Here is a 16,338-nt window from a genome sequence, read left to right as displayed (position 1 = left end):
GAAATGTGCAATAGGACCATATTTTACAGTACGAATCTTTTTAGGAGAATGTCTAGGTATGAATCACTTTAATAACTACTGTCTTGTTGAAACTGCCAAAAAAGCCAATGCAGTTGTGAAAAACATTCTGTATTAATTTGTACATTATTATAAATCTATCAATTCAAATTTTCATTTTTACTTACTAACTGTTCTTTTTATGTTACTTTGTATTATGCTACCTTCATGTTTATAGGTCTCACAGATTTCTATTAATAAATCAACAATTTGAAATCCAACTTTTCTTTCTCTGATAAAAAAGAAGTCAGTACAAAATATCATGATCAGTCATAAAAGTTCAAATAATTCTATACAGCACTTGATTTACCTGACAGTTCATCAATTACCAGAACTTGTTTAGTGTTTTTACGGTTATCATTTTCGATGTGTTCATTCTCTGCAAATGCATCAGTCTTCAATTTAATATTGTGCCACTCCGGCTTTTCAAGTTCAGCTTTTGGTTCGTTTCTAATCAGGGCTCGTATCCGTAACCTGTTTGCTGTGCTGTTTTTTCGGCCAATTGTATTGCATATCAACCCATATTCTGACTGTTCATCCCGCCACGATTTTGTGAATGTCTGAATATTCAGCTTCTTTATAGCTTCACGTATATCGTCATAACTTATGTGTTTGCGAAATCGATACTTTGTCATTTTCTTTCTTCCCATTTTGAAAATACCTGAAAAGATATATTTCAAAGTTGTTATATTCATTGATAAAAAGATCTAATTAAAATAAGATGCCAACGTGTTTATTCCAACACAGTAGGTTAAGATATGATATATAAACAAACATACTATGATATTCATTCGGTCAAGTGTCTTTCCTTTCATATGTATATTTGGTTTGCAATAAAATTGGCATTGCATTTTTGAATAAGAGCATTATGTGTTTTGAAATACAGATTCGTTAAATAATCAAGAATTTCTCAATATACTGCTGAAATTTACCCCAAAGAAATTACTTCAAATAAAGCAAATTTATACGGTAATAACTGTCCTTTCCCGGATTAAGATATGTCTGTTTATAACGGGAAACTCCACACCTAAATTTACGACAAAAAGGACAATTTTTCGTTCCTTATGTGTTTAATTTTCCATTTTAAGATAGTGATATTTCTTTTGGCACCGTCTTACAGTGTTTATATTGCACAGTTCGTTCGCTGTATTCGTGTCTGTTGTGACGGGTTTTTCTTTTTGTTTTAACGAACGCAAACTTAGTATTACTGTTTCATTATTGTAAATTATTAAACCAGGGATATCGTTACCATAAATTCCTTAAAACCGTTACTAAATTTTTCCATAGATATAAAGATTTGGTTTTGAAGCTTGGTTGCACCTGTTAAAAACTTATTTCAAACGGGATAGCACATCCTCATTTTTACGGATCTTTTTTTAACCGCGCAATGAAATTTAGAAATGATCCTTGTAAACTTATCGCTCCTTTTAATAAACTTATTCTAAACGGTTACCAATTCAACACGGCAAAAAGATTGAATATTGTTTTTTTTGTTATAAATATTGATTTTGTTATCAGTAAATAAAAAAAACCCTAAATATTACTAGTTTGCTATAAACATATACACATTCATGGATCTATAATATGTAGATACCTAAAAATGAGCTTTGCACAAGGTCATGTTTTCCCCTGACTGTTTATGAAGTCTTAACACTAAGTCCATTGGATGTTGGATGTGTACGAATTGATTATTTAGTTTAAGATATATGATTTTTTTTATTAGTTGTTATTGGCTTTGAACTAGCTGTCAGATAACTGCGAGTACTCTCAGATCTGTTCCCAGTGTCTTGTTGTCCACTGGTAATTTTGTCCAGCTGACGAGTTTAGCCTTTTTTCAACTGATTTTTATAGTTTGTTCTTAAATTGTATGTTGGAACAACGCACTAACATGTTTCACTACGCAGCACTATGTATGAATGTGCCTGTAATTTAGAGTTGTCGTTTGTTTGTGTGTTAAATATTTGTTTTTCGTTCATTTTCACATATATGAATTTAACCGTTAGTTTTCCGTTTGAATTATTTTACATTGTCGTATCTGGGCGTTTTACATCTGACTATGTGGTGCGGGCTCATTGTTGAAGGCCGTTCGGTCACCTATAGTTGTTAATGTCTGTGTCATTTTGGTCTCTTGTGGACAGTTGTCTCATTGGCAACAATACCAAATCTTCTTTTTTTATATTTGGTAACAAATCATGCAAAAAGATGAAATAATGGTACAAAGTGTATCAATGAATTAAACAAATGTGTTTCCATTTGAAGAGTTTGTGAAATTATGTCTGAATTTTTTATAGGAAATCACAGTATATTTCTTATGTTTAAGTATTAGAAAAAATATGCACTGTCTGCACTCATCCTTTTATCGACACCCTATGATGAGCAAAATGATAAAACTAACATGTATGATAACTGTCTTTGAAACATTTGGAAAATGCCATCTAAAGCAGCATTGTCGATTTAAGTATAATTATGAAATCGACGTCCTTCGTTATAGGCATTTGTCCTTTTATTAACAGTGTCCTATTAAGAAGTAGACTTTTGTGACAGTCAACCAGAAACCAAATATTGCTGTTTTGTCACTGTGAAAATGAACAGATGTTTCAAAATACACGTAATTTTCGAAATATCAAGATAGTCGCGATCGGAAAGACGATGACATGTGAGAGCGTGCCGAATCACCCAACTATGGAATTAACTCACCCCGTATATACCGAGTAACGGTTGTAAATATAATATATATTAAACCGTTCCTAAATTTAATTCCTTTGGAAATTCCGAAAGAGACAATATAATGTTTAACTCGTATGTGATATATAGATAAAAAAATAGACGTGCAATAATGTTCTCATAGCTTTTATTATGATTATCGTTTTCTGAATCTTACCTTTATACCTTTATAGCTAGTTCTATGAAATATGATAGTCTTACTTTGAAGCAGTGCTGCTGCAATATGGAATCAAGTATCACCTAGAATAAAAGAAACAGTCAACATATTAAAGGCACATTGTCCTTTACAGAACCACACATAACGGTTTTTGAAAAGCCTACAAAGATATATGAATTACAGAAGAATCAGTAATACTCTTCTAATAATGTACGGCATACGTGAACGCCCTTTTCAATTGATTAGACCACTTCATTGAAAGTGATTGAAGAGGTGGTGAAAACAAATCCCTATAGAAGTCAGACGTAAAAATGCCATCTCAACTGTTGACACAATAGTAATGCATCTAAATTGTATTCATTGAATCCTTTGGTTCAAACCGAAAATTCTTCTCTTGTTTTAGTGACTGCTGTGCGATCAAGAAACATTTGTGTTTCCACAGAATATCACGAACTTCATGAATTTGTGTGCTTATACTCTTTTAGAATTGTAATAGATGATATTGTAACAAATGAAGCAACATTGAGTGCACGTTAAATGAACAACAGTTGATTGCGTTTTCAAAGCAATACATTTATGAAAGGTTATTGTTGTTTAACAGACCTATGCCACAAAAGACAACAATTATTCTTAAGGAAGCAACAGCAGCTGAAAATTCATAAAGAATAATAATGAGTAGGCTCGGCAAATTGAGACGGACACCCCTATATACATTTCCATAACTGCTGTAAAATTGTGTATTCAGACAATGACCTTTGATAATAGCTGGCTTTCAGGGGGAAAAAATTAATGTTCAGCTCAAATTAAGGTCAGAATGGCATCATTATTACAGATGTTATGCTGGTTCTGCATAGCTACATTTGAGCTGAACATTAATTTTTCAGCTGAAAGTATTCCAATGTTAGAAAATATTAGTTCCTCGGTATAGAATTTAAGCACAGAACACAAAAGGCCAGGCGTTACTGTCAAATATTTGAATGATTAATGTGAAGATCAGAGCGATGATTTTCCCAATTGTTTTATGCATCAGGTTTTTCTCTGATAGTTTATGATAATAAATCCATCAGCACTTAGTGTCTTCTTGTTGTTGGCATATATAGTACCCCGGTCACGTCTCCTTCTTTTTCTTCTTATCAATCGCCATAAGACCTGAATACTTCTCTCCTCAACAAAGCTGGTGCTCTTCTGTAGGGCATCCACTGATCCGTATAACTTCTTTTTCAGTTGTGTTTATGAGGGTCACATCATATCTCTCAGTACCTGATGAATATGACATGACTGTAAGAGGTGTGCTGTGTCCTGCTCTGCTTCTCCACAAGAACACATTGGAGATGGAACAACTTTGTGTAGATGTTGGTTGAGTATGTTATGTGCTGTCCTCGGTCTAAATATGGTAGTTTGTTCAAATCCGGTTAGCTGATGATAACTGTTTTGTTGCTGTGGAGTGTTGAACAGAGATTTGATGATAGTATTCATCTCTGTGAAGCAGACTGGAATCTGTCTGTTGTTGTTCAGCACCATACTTTGCTACTTTATCGGCTGGTTTATTGCCCCAAACTCCAAAGTGTGAAGGGATCATCTGAATAATTGTTGTCCGACTTTCGATGTTGTATAAAGTTTGCTGGAGTTGAGAAAGGTTATAGTTCTTAAAAGCTTGTTGCACAGTGAGGACATCAGTCAGGAGGACTACTTGAGTTGTGTTATCAATTTTGTTCTGATTAAGTGTACAGCATGAATGATGGCTTCTTCTTCAGCTTTGTAATTTAAACAATGTAAGGCCTGCTGGTATTGCTTCTGATTGTTGATCTCCATTGGGGTACTGTATATACCAGTCCCTCTTTTTGTTATGGCATTTGTGGCTGACCCATCTATATAAACTCTTACTCAGTTTTCTAAAGGGTATTCTCCTTCGAGCAAACTGATTGTAAGTGTTTTCTTAACATTGCTTGTCTATTCATCTGTAGTGTTAATGACCGAAACACAGGTCTGGATGGTGATATTTCCAAGTTTTTCTTCATACGAGTTGTTTTTCAATGTGAAAGCTATGTGTTCGGTATGTTAAGTTAGAGCTTTCTGATGTTTTCGTTGTAATGCTTTTGTCTCTAATGTAAAGCTAGATCTTTTTCGTCTGCATCTTGTTATCTTGGTCTGAAAGTACTGATTGTACTCCTTTTTGTAGCTCTGGTACTAGGGCGTTCATAAAGAGTAAGAATAGAGTTGGTGGTAATACTCCTCCTTGTGGTACCCCTTTCTGTCCACATTACCCATCTACCAGCAATCTTGCTCTTCTTTTATACATGTAAAATTTGGTCCATTTGTACATTCTTCCCCTTATTAAATACCTTTGAAGAGTCAACCTTTCCATAACTTATCAAATGCATTTTGAAGATCTACAAACAGCCAACGCTACTGTCTTGGATTGGGCGGTATCTTCTACTACCTGGGATAGATGTGTAGTCTAGTCTTCTGGGCTTTTGTTTTGTCTAAAACCAGCTTGTTCATGTCCAAGTATGTTACTTGACTCTAAGTTCATGGGCATGTTTATTATGCGCTCCAACAATTTACAACAGCTGCCTGTTAGGCCTATAAGACGATAACTTGACACTTGTTTTGGACCCGGTCAAGTCTACCTCAGGCATAGATTACCTTAGCTGTATTTGGCAAAACTTTTAGAAATTTTGGTCCTTAATGCTCTTAAACTTTGTACTTCATTTGACCTTTTTAACTTTTTGGGATTCCAGCGTAACTGATGAGTCTTTTGTAGACGAAATGCGCGTCTGGCGAATATACAAAATGAAGTCCTGGTATCTATGATGAGTTTATCTACTTTGTGCTTTTTTTTTAGAGGAAATTCTATTTGTATTCATCTAATCAGTTTAACATTTTTGAAACGATTTTTATAGTTTATTCTCAAAGTGTGATTTTACGCTACTGTACAAGGTTATGGAAGGGTTAAATGTGCCTGTTATTCAGTGTTTTGCGTTTGTTGATAAGTAACATATTTGGTTTACATTTATTTTTGTACTTAAATTATGTCGTTTGTTATCTCGTTTGATTTTTTTTTTTTACATTTGTCCTTTCATGGACTTTTATAGCTGAATACGTGTTATTGGCTCCGTTCGTTGTTTAATGTCGTACGGTGACCGGTAGTTGTTACTGTCTGTGTCATGTTGTGTCTTGCGAACAGTTGTCTCATTGGCAATCATATCACATTCTCTTTTTTATATGTGCATTTGTTGTTCCTATGTAAAACGAAGTACCCGCTAGTGACCATCTTGGACGATTGATCGCCTACATAGTTACAACTTTTGGTGAGCACCTCATAAGGAACATAAGACAGGTGCAAATGTGTGCACCTCTCCAAAGTCAGGAATCTGATGTACAGTAGTTGTCGTTTGTTTATGTAATATATACGTGTTTCTCGTATCTCGTATCTCGTTTTTTTTTATATAGATTAGACCGTTGGTTTTCCCGTTTAAATGGTTTTACACTATTAATTTTGGGGCCCTTTATAACTATATCTGACGAAAGATTTTTACCACTTTTTAAACACTTAAGAAGTTAAGTGTCTATTTCATGTGAATCAATTCATTTTTTGCAATTTGTTTATTTGAAAGATTTTTAATGATTTAGTCATTAAAAACGATCCGATATCAGCTCAAATATGAAAAATCTACCAAATAGTTTCACTTTTCAGATGGTTTTTGTCAAAAATGAAAGTGGCCGCATCCGTGTTCATCCACAACTTTAATATATGTTATGTATCATCATGAAATACAACTTACATTTCAATACTAAGGATGAACACCCTTTCGTATTTTTAGCTTTCAGAAATAAAACTAAATATGAAATGATTGAAATAGGAAGAAGTGAGAGAAAAGATGACATGTAATTATATGTCACTGTCAAACAATGCAGTCATACTTTGTTCATTTTTATTACTTTTACCTGCAATCAACAGGTTATAAAACCCTCCCAGATGGGAGTAATTACTTGGTGTTTATGGGAAGGAATTCTGTGTTTTACAGTGTAACACTGTGTTACACCAGAATCAAGGTTGGGAGTATGAGATTATATCCTTTCTGTGTGTACTGTATAAACTATAACTACAGGCAGGATTATACCCATTTGATCTTAAATAACCATAACAGTAAAACTTTTGATCTTTTTATTATCATAATTCATTTTGTGCTTGCTTTTGATAAAAAATATTTTACAATTAAAAATACATTTATATCATTTGTTACCGTTTTCTCTAGGTGACATATTTATGGCCTTATTAACTGTTACACATTTGATGGTATATAATCTGTTGATCACTCTATCTCGGGTTAATTAAGGTGATCACTGCGATATGCACGGCTCAATGTTTACTTTTCAGTTTACTTCAATGCAGACAAATTTAAACTTTCTTTTCTTATGGCTTCAGTTTTACATTTCTTTTAGAAAACAAAAGTCCAAAAAATAAAAAAAAAAAAACACTAGGATGTAAATGCTGTTAAAACCACGAAAGTTGAAACCAACAAATTAAAGTACTATCATAGTAAAACTCTAATACCATCTTGTATGAGACATGTTTATGCCTTGTCTGTCAGCTCCTATGTAAAAATAAGGATGTTTTATCTCTTATAAAATTATGAAATTAATCAGCATTTCATACGAAATATTTAAGCATCTTTTTAAGTAATTCAAAGAGGGGCCAGAGGAACAGTGAAACTCATAGATAAAAAAAAAGTAGAGGATCTAAAGAGCCTGTGTCGCTCACCTTGGTCTATGTGAATATTAAACAAAGGAAGAAGATGGATTCATGACAAAATTGTGTTTTGGTGATGGGAATGTGTTTGTACATCTTATTTGACTGAACATTCTTGCTGCTTACGATTATCTCTATCTATAATAAACTTGGCCCAGTAGTTTCAGTGGAAAATGTTAGTAAAAATTTACAAATTCTATGAAAATTGTTAAAAACTGACTATAAAGGACAATAACTCCTTAGGGGGTCAATTGACCATTTTGGTCATGTTGACTTATTTTAAGGTCTTCCTTTGCTTCCAGCAAAATTTCCTTAAAATTACTAGTTCAGGGGCAGCAACCCAGTAATGGGTTGTCCGATTCATCTGAAAAATTCAGGGCAGATAGATCTTGACCTGATAAACAATTTTACCCCATGTCAGATTCGCTTTAAATGGTTAAATTTGGCCCAGTAGTTTCAGAGTAGACGATTTACGTAAAATGGTAAAAAATAGACTATAAAGGGCAATAACTCCTAAAGGGGTCAACTGACCATTTCGGTCATTTGACTTATTTGTAAATCTTACTTTGCTGAACATTATTGCTGTTTACAGTTTAATATCTATCTATAACAATATTCAAGATAATAACCAAAAACAGTAAGATTACCTTAAAAATACCAATTTAGGAACAGCAACCCGACAACAGGTTGTTCGATTCATCTGAAAATTTCAGGGCAGATAGATCTTGACCTGATATAAAACAAATTTAACTTGTCATAATTTCTCTAAATGCTTTGTTTTTTGAGTTATAAGCCAAAAACTGCATGTTACCCCTATGTTCTATTTTTAGCCATGGCGGCCATCTTGGTTGGTTGGCGGGGTCACCGGATACATTTTTTAAACTAAATAGCCAAATAATGATTCTGGCTTTATTTGGTAAAATTTGGCCCAGTAGTTTCAGAGAAGATTTTTGTAAAAGCTAACGACGGACGACGACGACGACGACGACGAACGACGAACGACGACGACGAACGACAACGACGACGACGACGAACAACGACGACGACGACGGACGCCAAGGCCCTTTGAGTCAGGTGAGCTAAAAACTGACAACGTCATGGCTGAAAATCAAAAGACATACAAACACATAGTACATAGGGCAAAACATAGAAAACTAAAGACTGAGCAGCACAAACTCAAACAACTAGAGGCTCTCAAGAGCCCGTGTCGCTCACCTTGGATTATGTGCATATTAAACAATGGATACAGATAAATTCATAACAAAATTGTGTTTTGATGATGGTGGTGTGTTTGTAGTTCTGACTTTACTGAAAATTCTTGTTGCTACAATTATCTCTATCTATAATGAACTTGGCCCAGTAATAACAGTGAAAAATATTTTCTAAAAGTCTACAAAATTTTTTGAAAATGTAAAAAATTGACTATAAAGGGCAATAACTCCTCAAGGGGTCAACTGACCATATCGGTCGTGTTGACTTATTAGTAAATCTTACTTTGCTTAACATTATTGCTGTTAACTGTTTATCTCTATCTATAATATTATTCAAGATAATAACCAAAAACAGCAGAATTTCCTTTAAATAACCAATTCAGAGGCAGCAACCCAACAACCAGTTGTCCAATTCATCTGAAAATTACAGTGCATGTAGATCCTAACCTGATAAACAATTTTACCCTTTGTCAGATTTGCTCTAAATGCTTCGGTTTTTGATTTATAAGCCAAAAACTGCATTTTACCCCTATGTTCTATTTTTAGCCATGGCGGCCATCTTGGTTGGTTGGCCGGGTCACCGGACACAATTTTTAAACTAGATACCACAATGATGATTATGGCCAAGTTTGATCTTATTTGGCCCAGTAATTTCAGAGGAATAGATTTTTGTAAAAGTTAACGACGGACGACGACGACGGAAGACGGACGACGGACGACGGAAGACGGACGACCGACGACGGAAGACGGACGACGGACGACGGAAGACGGACGACCGACGACGGAAGACGGACGACCGACGACAGACGCCAAGTGATGGGAAAAGCTCACTTGGTGAGCTAAAAATGGTTAAAAATTGACTATAAAGGGCAATAACTCCTACAGGGGTCAGCTGACCATTTTAGTTTTGTTGACCTATTTGTCAATCTTATTTTGCTGAACATAATTGCTGTTTACGATTTACCTCTATCTATAATAATATTGAAGATAATAACCAAAAACAGCAAAATTTCCTTAAAATTACTAATTCAGGGGCAGCAACCCAACAACAGGTTGTTCGATTCATCTGAAATTTGCAGGGCAGATAGATCTTGACCTGATAAACAAATCAACTTCATGCCAGATTTGCTCTAAATGCTTTGGTTTTTGAGTTCTAAGCCAAAAACTGCATTTTACCCAAATGTTCTTTTTTTAGCCATGGCGGCCATCTTGGTTGGTTGACCGGGTCAATGGACACAATTTTTAAATTTAATACCACAATGATGATTGTGGTCAAGTTTGGTTTAATTTGGCCCATTAGTTTCAGAGAAGAACAATTTTGTAAAAGTTAACGACGACGACGACGATGGACGACGGACGCAAAGTGATGAGAAAAGTTCACTTGGCCCTTTGGGCCAGGTGAGCTAAAAATTGGGGTGATCTCATTTGAACCGGAAGGGTGATCAGATCCCTCAATGATTGTAGAAGTTGAAATATAAAACTAGAGGCTCCAAGGAACCTGTGTCGCTCACCTGATATATTTATTTACAATTCATTATCAAATAATTCAACTGTTATACTTTTGCTTTATTTTCAAAGATATTATTCAAAAACTGCATTCCCCCTTTTTGTTTGCAATGTTTGCTATGTTGGTTGGCAGGCATTGTCATCGGATATGTTTTTTATACAAGATATCTTTAGACTGATTGCGGCAAAGTTTGGTGAAATTTGGTTAGTATCTTAAGTCAAATTTCCAAAAGAGTTTGCAACCAAAATTATCTATCTAAATACAGCATAATAGTCTTAAAACAAGAATGTGTCCATGGTACACGGGTGTCCCATCCGCACTATCATTTTCTATGTTTAATGGACCGTGATAATGGGAAAAATCTCTGATTTGGCATTAAAATTAGAAAGATCATATCATTAGGAATATGTGTACTAAGTGAGTGGACTTCAAGTTCATCAAAATCTATCTTGACCAAAAACTTTAACCTGAAACAGGACGAACGAATGAACGGACCCAAAGACCAGAAAACATAATGCCTATAAATGGGGCATAATAAAAGAGGACATATATAATCATGGACGAATAGATATTTCCTAAGTAGCATTTTTTTTTAATTCTAACTTCTAACAATAAATTGACACCTAATCACCTGAAGATTATTCAATATTTCTTTATTCATAATTAAAAAACAGTGTAAGTGAGGTAATGCAAACATTTAATTTGTACCTTTTTAATTATAAATAGACAAGAAAACCCTTGTTATTCTCCTTTTTGACCCTAATTCCTGAACAGTTTGAGTCATAAAACCCTAATACCGACCTCCAAAAGCCAATCTTAACCTGGGTTATAATTTTAGAGAGAGAAATACACTGTTTCACAAGTTTTTGTCTGGAAGCTAGAAAAATGCTTATTTTGGCCCTTTTGAGTCCCTAATTCCTAAACTGGTGGGAACATAACTGCCCCAAAAAGACCTGATATTTTGTGCTTATAAAAATGTGTACAAATTTTATATTTCTCTTTTAACATTTACTGAAGTGTAGAAATCAAATGTCTTCGGACACGATGCGAACGACGAAGACGTCGACGACGTGACATTAATCATTATTCGAGTTCAATTTTTTTTTGAGGGCGTATAAAATTTGCCAATTAAGGGGCAGCAACCCAATAACGGGTTGTCCGATACGTTAAGAAATTTCAGGGCAAAGATTTCACCGAGGCTCCGTGTTCAGGCCGCACATTGAACTATAATGGTTTACCTTTCTTTTTAAATTGTTATTTGGATAGAGAGTTGTCTCATTGGCACTCACACCACATCTTCCTATATCTATACCAGCGAAAAGCATCTACGTTTTTCCCTTAATTCTGTTTTTAGCCTTTATCTCCCATTTTGGTTTGCTAACCGGGTCATCGGACACAAATTTCAAACATGATACCACAATAATCATTCGGAACAATTATGGTTAATATGGTTAGCTTTGACCCAGTAGTGTCAGAGAAGATTTAAGTACAAGTTAATAGACGCCGGACGACATACGACAAACGTCGGACAGCACTAACTGGACGACGGACGTCCAGTGATGAGATTTCATTTATTAACATTTGCAAAAAATCAGAACATTAAAATGCATTTTCCTTATACATGTACATTATTTTCATGTTTTAAACCAGTTCAGGAAGTTCTCTCAGTGAATAAGTTATATAGAGACCTACTCGATCAGATTAACACTCGAACTCGAATAGTTGAAATTGATCATCAGGTAGTGCAGAAAGCGTTCAGTTTGACGATTTTTCGTCACTTTTCTACGCCAAATGATGCTGTTAAAAGTAACCAACTGTAGTCTACATGTAGAGTGGACTCCATTGGTTAGATTTACAACAGTGCTTATGTCAGAGTGAAACCTATCTTGGTAGAGAAGTCTATAAAAGAAGATAATTTAGTTCAAAAATTAGATTTTTTTTAATTGTTCAATATGTTTTATTGCAACTGAAGCTGGAACCAGAAGTAATCATTTTCTATGAATATTTAACTAATAAACAAAATAGACGATATATATCCACGGTTTTAAACTATGTGTCGAAGTTTTAGGCCTCTGAACTGTGTGTGTTACACGTCAAATGGAAGTCCACCCCTTAAAAGAAATTGGTCCGATTTCAATTTTAGTATTTGTATTCGAAATTTGTATTTCCGCTCAATTTTCAGTCCATGTGTATGTTATTGTTTACTCCGATTTTCCAGGAATCTGATTTACAAATAAAGTGACGACTGGTCAATAAAGTAGATTGGTGTCTTTTTCCAAGTATATCTTCTTGCCATCTTACAGAAATGTTTCATGTTTATCATTCAACATACACCAGGAACATAGACAACTTGAAAATTTTAGATTAAACTATTACAAAATTTATTTTCTTTAAGCGTGTTTGAATTTTGCAGAAAATTTTGTTTAAGGACAACGACAGGTAATTTATTTAATTAATTGGAAAAAATGTGTTGGTTTTTTTTCTGTTTAGAAAATAAGGCCTGCGATTCCACTATTTTTATTTAATATTTCGAAATCATTTATCAAAAGCAATTCTCTAATTTGATTTTAACAACATCAATGGTTTGACAATTTCTCAAAACGGGAAATGTACATGTATGAAGCAAAACTGTGATTTCGTTACTTCCAAGGCATTTTAACGAAAAATAAGCCCCGAAATCCCAAGTCTTTGAATTGGATTTTGAAAAAAAACATTTACCCTGTTATAGAGGTTTCAGGAAAATGTATCGTCCAACATGTATACTATGGCTTGTAACTTTTGTAACCTCTCTCGCTTGTTTTGTACATATTGTAAATATTTATTGTTGTATTTGTTATCTCTGAACCGATGTAATGCATTGGCTTTATGAGAATAAAGATATATATAGAAACTATTCAGCTCCAATAACCGTTTCAAAACAATATCAGTTTATGGAAGATCAAAAATAATAAAACGTAAAAATTACTCACATTGTATGAATTATGAATCTTCAGAACCATCACAAAATCTGCTACGTAGAGAATATAATATGTAGGTCGTTCAAGCCAGCTAACCATGTGTTGTATTACACATTCACTATTAAATTGTTATAAACACAATGGTAGTAGAAGCATAAAATCCAAAACAACATCACTTGTGTCATGTCCTCCCGGTAAACTGCGCAGTTTAAAAGATTGGCGTCGTCACTGGGTTGGAATATTGTGATTGGCTCATTTAAGCAGCCAATGGGAAGTTGTTATCTAAATTTACTTATGTCCAATTCATATTGCTATAAAAGAGGGACGAAATATACCAAAGGGACAGTCAAACTCATAGAGCGAAAATAAACTGACAACAACATGGCTAAAAAGAAAAAAAGACAAATAGACAAACAATAGTACACATGACACAACATAGAAAACTAAAGAATATGCAACACGAACCCCACTAAAATAAATGGTGATCTAAGGTGCTCCGGAAGGGTAAACAGATCCTGCTCCACATGTAAGTTGCCTATGTGATAAAAAAATCAGGTAAATAGTCATATTCGGGAGGTCACAATCATAAAACGGAAGGGGATTGTAGTTACGACGTCAGGAACATATCCGATATCATTTGTGAAACGGTTATTCCATAACGGTCAACCAACTCGTGATAGCGTCCGTAAAACTTACGGAGGGATACTTTCCAATTCACCATTTGAAACGCATGGTTTAATAGCTTCCTTGTTAGCAGCAGACCTCTATCAAGAAAAATCATGATAGGAAATACAAGCACGGGAATATAGTAACAATTGTGAGATATATACCCCGTATGCAGATAAAGAAATTGTTCAGCATCTAATATTTCACATTTTAGAAATTTACTCCAAGTTTGTTTTCAGACTGCATGGTCATTCTTTTATATAACAAGTACCTATAAATATTTAGTTGAAAAATCTTTGAATTGTTCTTTTAGTTCTGAAGTCACTGTAGTTTAGTTAACAGATTGTGTTTGTAGATCGTAGATAAAATTCGTGTGGTATCTGTAAGGTGCGTATGGTTATGTAACGCATGATTCTTTTTTTTTCTTTACTTTGATTTATGTTATATTCCAGAAATCATACTGATAAAATATTCGTATACATGTGCACCGGTTACATGTGCTATTGAATTGGTTCTGGTGAGTCAAGCCTTTTACGATTGTCATTTTGGCCGTGTTCTTAATCCACTGTGTCGTGGAACTTAAAAGGGTTGAGGAGATGCAAATGCTTTTATCTGGTGTTAAAAACTAGTTATTTTGCTTTTTCGATGAACATAAACAGAAATATAAAGTCTACCTATCGAACAAGAAGATATGGTTTGATTGCCAATCCCATGGCTATCATTTGATATACACGTACCAAAAAACAAATGAAAGAAAAGTCACATTGGTATGCCCATTATTCGTGAAAGATCTGGTGTAGAATAGTGAAAGAAATATTATCGAGAAGAAAACACATTCAGCGATTTATATTAACGAAAATTAAAGATGTCTATCAAAATGATTTTACATTATGATCAATATCCGAGAAAAATCAAGTTTTGCAACTCTTTTAATAACCAAAAGACACACAAAGGACAGATTGCTCTTGAAATTTCAAATAAATAAATGATACGCCCGTCGTCTTATGATTTTGGATAATATGCTGTACCATGTTTACGACGGACAGACGGACGCAGGCATTTGCAAACATTTTATAAAAGTTGTGTCATTGTTTATATTAGCGGCGTTTATCTACATTTTCCGTATTAGTTTTAAAATAGCATTGGTTTCTTGTGATGTAATAAAATGTCAATCATAGATGATGAATGATAATAAAAATGATAATTAACATGCAACAAACGGGTCAGTCGTCTTGAGATTGCTCACTATACGATATTTTGTTGAAGATCTCAAAGAAACAGTAATTGGTTTAATATCTTATAATGTTATTAGACTGTTATCCTGTTAGAATCGAATGACCTAATATTAATGACGTAGAATTGAGCTTGCGGGAGAAACAGAAATTGGAGCATAAAAATTCCACATTACGTTTCGGATTGCAGAACACGCATATTTTACTTTCATATAAATGTACTAATTTTATGTATGAAATACACTCCCACAGCTTGTTACTTGCTACTAGTATTCTATATACTTTCAGTATAGGAAATAGACGTGACAATTTATTTTTCTAACAAAAAAACTGTAACACTACAGGATATTTGAAATGCCGATCGAATGTATGGAAAGCCAGTGAACTAGTTACGCTACAGCATATATTGGGTTTTTTTTTCTCGTATTTTGTTTATTTGCAAGAATATACATAGCACTACAGGGAAAATGTAAGTCGACCTATGACAGTAAAGCACTGCATGTATTCTCAGATTTGTGTTTTCGTTCATTCCTTTGTTCGTTCGTTTTTCCTTTTATCTATTCGTCCGCTCATGTAAATTAATGTAGTTAAAGATGAAGTTGTAGTCAGATCAATTTGACACTTAGTGGCACATGTTAAAATGTAAGAAGACTAGGGGGACATATAGAAAAACTGGCGAACAGAAAGACAGACTAGTATACACATAGACAGGCTGATAAACATATAGACATTAAGCAACCAAGATAGTAAGTTCGGTCATTAACAGACGTCACTGGTTTAGGTTTGTTCCAATTCCACTTCTAATGCTTGGCAACTCTTGTCAAGTTAAGTCGTTGAAAAATTAACATATTCCGTTAGAATTTCTATAACAGAACGTTTTATCGTAATGGTGTTTTGTGGTTTACACACATACCGCAATATGATTATTTGACAAGCTTATTCTTACTGCTAACTTTGGTGGACGATAAAATATATTCCGTGCTAGTAGCTAGAATTTCTATTTGATAGAACGTTTGATCTTAATGGTTTTTTCGGTTTTCACATATACCACAATATGATTCTTTAAAAAGCTGA

At 34.2% G+C, this 16,338-nt stretch overlaps 1 long non-coding RNA gene across 1 annotated transcript; it reads right to left on the bottom strand.

The window, feature by feature from the left end:
• Window positions 1-227: 227 nt before the first annotated feature.
• On the bottom strand, window positions 228-13,549 carry LOC134701063 (uncharacterized). Its single transcript, XR_010104025.1, has 3 exons — window positions 13,379-13,549; window positions 2,939-3,021; window positions 228-718 (listed from the first exon to the last, which is right to left on the bottom strand). It is a non-coding gene; the product is annotated as an uncharacterized LOC134701063 (long non-coding RNA).
• Window positions 13,550-16,338: the final 2,789 nt, after the last annotated feature.

Source organism: Mytilus trossulus, unplaced genomic scaffold (assembly GCF_036588685.1).
Source record: "Mytilus trossulus isolate FHL-02 unplaced genomic scaffold, PNRI_Mtr1.1.1.hap1 h1tg000211l__unscaffolded, whole genome shotgun sequence".
Lineage (NCBI taxonomy): Eukaryota > Metazoa > Mollusca > Bivalvia > Mytilida > Mytilidae > Mytilus > Mytilus trossulus.
The sequence above is the reverse complement of the archived record's forward strand: the minus strand, read 5'-3'. Positions and strand labels throughout refer to the sequence as shown.